Source organism: Artibeus jamaicensis, unplaced genomic scaffold (genome assembly GCF_021234435.1).
Source record: "Artibeus jamaicensis isolate MK-2021 breed Jamaican fruit bat unplaced genomic scaffold, CSHL_Jam_final scaffold_1031, whole genome shotgun sequence".
In the NCBI taxonomy this organism is placed as follows: domain Eukaryota; kingdom Metazoa; phylum Chordata; class Mammalia; order Chiroptera; family Phyllostomidae; genus Artibeus; species Artibeus jamaicensis.
Genome location: NW_026522026.1, coordinates 8,048,753 through 8,055,271, shown reverse-complemented (window position 1 = coordinate 8,055,271; position 6,519 = coordinate 8,048,753).

Below are 6,519 nucleotides of genomic sequence, written 5' to 3'. Positions count from 1 at the left end.
GACCCCTACACTGTATTTAAATGCTGCTGATTGTAATCTCAGTGAAATGCTGGAGCATCCATAATAGTACAGACATAGAAAAATCTATCTAAAATTGACTCCAGAGCCTTAGCCACTAACCAAAATGATCAGAATTTTAATTTTGGGTCTACCTTTTTGTGGGTACATAACTTTGGGTAAATCACAAAATTTCTTATAAGCATGTTCTCTTATTTGTAAACTGAAAGCAATAAAGTACCTAGCTTATTAGGTATTTTAAAAGATGAAATGAGAAAATGCACATTGAAAAATTTAGCAGAATGACTGGCAAAAAGTAGTTCTCAAGCTGACTTTGAAAACTATTCCTGTTTAGTCTACTTATCTGAAAATCTTAACTAATAATTGATATGTCTTATACTCACAGTTATTTTAATTATAATTAAGAGCTAATTACAATACACTCTAATTTCCTCATTTGTAACATATGCATTGATACTATTATTGATATTAATGAAACACTTAAAATTTAAAATGTATATATAACATGTTGTATATATTTTTTCTGTATACTATATATACACTATATGTAAAGTATATATATTTATATATAGTCACCCCTTGGTATCCACAGGGAATTAGTTCCAGAACCCAATGAGTATACCAAAATCTTTAAATGTTCAAGTGTTCTATATAAAATTAGGTAGTATTTGCATAAAAACTACATGCATCCTACCACATACTTTAAATTATCCCTAGATTACATATAATACCTAATGTAAATGCAGTGTAAATATTTGTGGTACTGTATCATTTAGGGAATAATGATAAGAAAAAATGTGTGTACATAGATGCAACCAGGGTTGGCATAACTCCGCAGGACACATTAGTGACAGCAAAACATTTTTCACCCAAATATTTATGATCTGAGATTAGCTGAATTTACAGTGGGGAACCAACCCACAGCTCTAAAAGGTCAACTATATATATAAACTATATATATAGCTGTATATATATATATAGTGTGTATATATACTTATACATACATACTATGTATGAATATGTGTATATATGTTTATACTATATACATATATACTGTATATAATATGTATACATGTACATGAAATTTTGCAACTTTTCCACCTTAGCATTCAGTTTATTACCTCCTTTACCTCCAGGAAGGCAGCACTTTCTGGATAGAGGACTAGCAGAAAACAAACCACAACCCACATTGGAGTATGTGCCCATATTAACTCATCAGCTGCTATTATGTCTAGAGTGTGTCTTTCTCAGAGCACTGAGCAAACACTAGAAGAGATATGACATGTCCATTTCATCTGTGTAACACCTAGAGATCTTAGCATAAGACCTGGGAAATAGTAGGAGTTCAAAAAGTATTCAGGAAACAAAAAACATCCTATTCCTGACAAAAGGATAGAAGAGCTTCTGGCCAAGACCAAGACATATGTAGATATGCTTCAGATCCTTGCACAACCAAAAGAAGGATAACAACCAATTTGAAAAAAAAAACAATCAGAACTGCCAGAAAATTGAACTGTATGTAAGTCTGACAACCAAGGAAGTAAAGAAACATTCATCCAGACTGGTAGGAGGGGTGGAGATGGGAAACTGGGGCAGCAAGGGTACATGAAAAGCTGGCAGCTGGTGGGCCAGGATATCCCACATTTGCATGCAATTAACTGGGGAGTTACAACTAGGAGAGAGACAGATCATGCAACCCAGGGTTCCGGTGCAGAAAACTAAAGTCTCAAAACCTCTAACTATAAAAACCTGTGGGGGTTGCAGCAAGCAGTGGGAGAAATTCCCAGTGTCACAGGAGAGTTCATTGGAGGGGTCCACAGGATCCTAGAATGCACACAAACCCATCTACCAGAGAATCAGGACCTGAAACAGCACTTGTGGGAAGTGAGGGAGGTGCCAAAGTGGGGCAAAAGCCAAGCAAGTGGCATCATTCTCTCTTTGACCCCTCCTCCTCATACAGTACCACAATGCAGTGAAACGGGTTGCACCACCCTAACGAATACCTAAAGCTCTGCCCCTTACTATGTAACAGGCATGCCAAGACAAAAAAATATGGCCCAAATGAAAGAACTTATGAAAACTCCAGAAAAATAACTAAGCAAAGTAACTAAGCAAAATTTCTAAGCAACTCCAGAAAAACTCCAAAAAAATAACTACAACTCCAGAAAAATGACAGGCAACCTATTAGATGCAGAGTTCAAAACACTGGTAATCAAGATGCTCACAGAAATGGTAGTATAGTCTCAAAACAAAGGAAGAAATGAAGGCTCTACAAAATGAAATAAGAAAAATATACAGGGAACCAACCATGAAATGAAGGAAACCTGGATTCAATTCAACAATTCAAAACAAAAGGAAGAAATATATATTTAATCGAAATAGAATGAAGAAACAAGAATTTTTAAAAAATGAGGAGAGCCAGTCAGGGCACATGCCTGGGGTGTGGGGCAGTCCTCCAGTGGGGGGCCATGTGAGAGGCAACCACACATTGATGTCTCTCTCTCTCTTTCTCCCTCCCTTCCCTTCTCTAAAAAAATAAATAAATCTTTTTTAAAAAGTGAGGAAAGGCTTGGGATCCTCTAGGACAACTTTAAACATTGCAACATCTGAATCGTAGTGGTTCCAGAAGGAGAAGAGGAAGAGCAAGAAATTAGTACTGGTTGATAGTTCATTCCAGAACTCGTGACAAGTGCTGAAACCAACAAGTACCAAACACAACAAGTGATGAAGCCTTTTCTCTTGCAGGGCAACATCGTGACTCATACAAGTTCTAGCAAGCATAACAAGTCCTGAGTAAGCACCAAGTGCTGAAACATTTTTTCTCATCAAAATGCAATGAGTACAGGGTTTGACATGTTCTGAGGCCAATGAGTATAAAGATATGACTGTAAGGAAAAAGTTCCACTGGATAAGCTATAAACCAATATAAAATATTTTACTCTGTTTTAACACATAGTAATAATTTCATTGGTACAATAGTACTTTTCGGCAATTTTTAAATAAAAATATAAGATTTAGGGTGTGGGTTTAAATCAGTTTTTATTAATAGGGTTAATATTTAAAAGTTTGGGTACTTTGCAGGTAGCTTTATTGCTGAAATGTTTCTCATCTATTAACATGATTTATCCACCTTTTTTTTCTGCTTGAAATTTCTCTCACCTGAAATTTTTGTTCACATCTAAATATGACGGAAGAGAGAACGACAGAAGGTATGATTATCAGGGGGCATAAAATGGATTGTGAGAAGCCTGAGTCATCTAACTCCCTAAGTCTCGTAGGTACCCACAAATTTTATAATCAAAATAGTTCTACCTGTCAAACTCTTAATATGTATTGAAATATCTCACTATAATATGTATGTGTATATATATATATCCATATATATATTCATATATATATGGATATATATATTCATAGAGGCATATGAGCATCAAAGTTTGTTTTAAAAAACTTGAATGAAAATTGCCATTTATTGATTGACCTGTGCCACAACAAAAATAAAAGTTCACATGAAACTCTCAAAGGAGCTTTTCTGATTTAATAGTACTTGGAGACACCCCATATTTTGCCATGTATAATGTGTACTTTTTTGCTCAAATTTTTGAGGCAAAAATGAAGATGCATATTATAGATGGATAGTACTAATTCTGTATTCATATAAATGTTTTTAATTCACTATTTATGCTTGTGCATTAAAAGTATAACTATAGAAAGCAATAATAACTGTAGGCAAAATAATACCCTGGAACAGGATAATCAGTTTTGTTTCTAAATATAAATAAATAAATAATTGAATTAAACAATTCAAATGAAAGATTTTTTTTCTGAAAGTTTGGGCCAAAAACATGGGTGTACATCATATGTGGCAAAATACAGTATATGAGAGTAAGAGGGAAAGAGAGAAAATGGGAGGGAGAGAGAGAGATGGGAACAGAAGGAGATCTTTCATGCTGCACCAGGAGGAACATTTACAACATTAAAGAGCAATAAACATAGAGGGCAAATCTGTCTCCTTCCTAAGTACTGCATTTAGAATCTGATCCTTGTCTGGTTTCCAAACCCAGCAGTTGAAACCAAGAATGATGAATGAACCGTAATAATTGTGTGACACTCGTCATATGGTACCTTTCAGAATCGCATACTACCAGGAGCATCGTTTGTGAGAGGAGAGGAATGTGCTGTGGATAAACCCTTTTCAGTCTGAGCTTAAGTTGGCTTCAGAATAAAAAAGGATCATGAAACCAAACAGAAGAGCATCTAACAACAGTCTAAAATGCAGCAGGAGAAGCTGCTTCTTTTCCATAGCCAATTCCATTTCTTTTGTGAAAACTTGATTTTACAGGTAACCCAAAGCATTGTTCCTGGTGGGTTTTGTCATTTTACATTGGAAGGAGGAAAGTGGACACTCTCAATTCACAGTGTGAATGTAATGCTGGCCATTTCTGTATCTTCCTTAGAGCATCAATCTTATTTATCAGAAGTGAAAGGTTAACTTTCAATAAATGAATAAGCCAAAAGAGTAAGATTCAAGAATTGAAATCTGTGAGGTATTAGACTGTGGTTTCTTAATAATATATAAATGTACAAATGCCCATTTTGATGAAATAAAAGAAACTGTGAGTCCAGCTTATAGAGAGTAAGCATGTTGAATAGTACAGATGAGGAAAAGGTACAGAGCATTTAAATTATTTGACCTCATTATAGAGTTTGTTGGTGGCAAGGCAGGTGCTCCAAAGCAGATTTGCTCGCTCTGATACTGTATTTTATTCATGAACTTTACTTACTATTTTCCTCTCCCATAGAGGATATCTGAAGAAATAAAAAAGCGGTAGACTCGGTCTCAGAGTGTACAACTCTACTTGTGCTCGGCTCCAGTGGCTCTGGAAAGGCTGCTGACTGTCAGAGGAGGGATAAAGGCAGTGGCCTTGCACTCTAGATGGTCTCCTGGGAGCTCTGATAACTGAGAGAACTAGTAGCAGTTATCATCCAGTACTTAATTAGTTAAATTGTGTTTTAAAGGACTATCACTGACTTTCTCTTGTGTTATTTCAAGTTTTGCAATGTTCCAAACTTCAAGTCTCCACAATAGGGGTTCTCAACCCAGGTGACCACATTAGAATCATCTGAGGAAACATTTTAACCATGGGAGCCTGGGGCTTCATTTCAGGACAATGAAATAAGAATCCCTAGAGGTAGCCCAGAGTGGGGAATTTTGTTCATTTGGCAGTGGGGGTCTTTGATAGTAAAAAAAAGGTGGAATGCCATTCTTAAAAGTGCCCCCCTCAAGATTCTGCTGTGCAGCTAGGGTTGAGAAGCACCCAGAGATTTCTTCTGCCTCCTGTTTGTTTCATTGTCCTTGTAGAAATCCCTAGTGGGAGAGACAGACCAGAGTGACAGCTAAAATCATAGATCAATGTTCTTTCTACCCCTTTTGTACCTTTCTTTAGGAAAATTGCTCTAGGAAAATATTCTCAAAACTTCCTGTTCATCAGAATCCCTAGAGGTCTTTTAAAACACAGATTTCTGCTCCCTGCTCCCCACCCAGTCACACCCAGGGTCTCTGACTCAGTAAGTCCGGGATGAGACCAGAGCATTTTCATTTCTCAGGCCATGCTGTTGCTGCCACTCAAAGGACCGCACTGCAAAGCCCTATCCTGAGCAGTTGGTAAAAGCCCACCAGGTTCCTTCTTCCATAATGACCTTTTCACAGAAGGTGAGACTGGGACAAAACTCTCCCAAGTCCACTTCTGATCAGTACCTCACCTCTTGCCAATAGATCTCCCTGTTAGTAGCTTTAGTAAGCTTCTAACTGATTTTACCAGCTAAACTCTGCCATCGGCCCATAGTTCACAAAGGTCAACCCTCTTTTTCCTTGAACCATTATAAACACATTTGAACAGAGTGATTTACTAAAGACATGTTTTCCTCAAACACAGCCCAATGGTGATTGTTCCGTGATGTCTCTTGTCAGTGCCATGTCATGTAGACATGAGAGGGCACAGTTTGCTGCAAGTTTCCTCTTCACACTGTACAAGCACTTGAGTAAAAACTCTCCTGATTTTCCTTCTTCTGAATGCTTTAATTCAAGAAACATGCTGCCACAGAATGAAAGGGACACCTAAAGTCTGGGGAAAGCCGGCACCAACTGAAATCAGGAAAACATGAGGATCATTTAAGATTTAGAATTAAAGAGGAACTGACACTTACTGAGTCCCTACCACGAGCATCACACATTCTTAATTCACAAGACAGCAATCTACGTTTTAGCAAGTCCTCCTGGTGATTCTCACACAGACTGACATTTGAGAGCCATTGGTCTGAGAAAATAAATATTTGAATGTTGGCATTTCAAAAGATAAAAAAAAACATTGGGATTTTAACAGCTGTCGTGAGGTCTCCCCTGAAACATGAATACCTGTGAGGGAACCATGGTAGCCGGAAACTTTGGAGAGAATACCCTCAGGGTGGGGGTGGCAGGAGCAACATACAGAGAAGAAATGA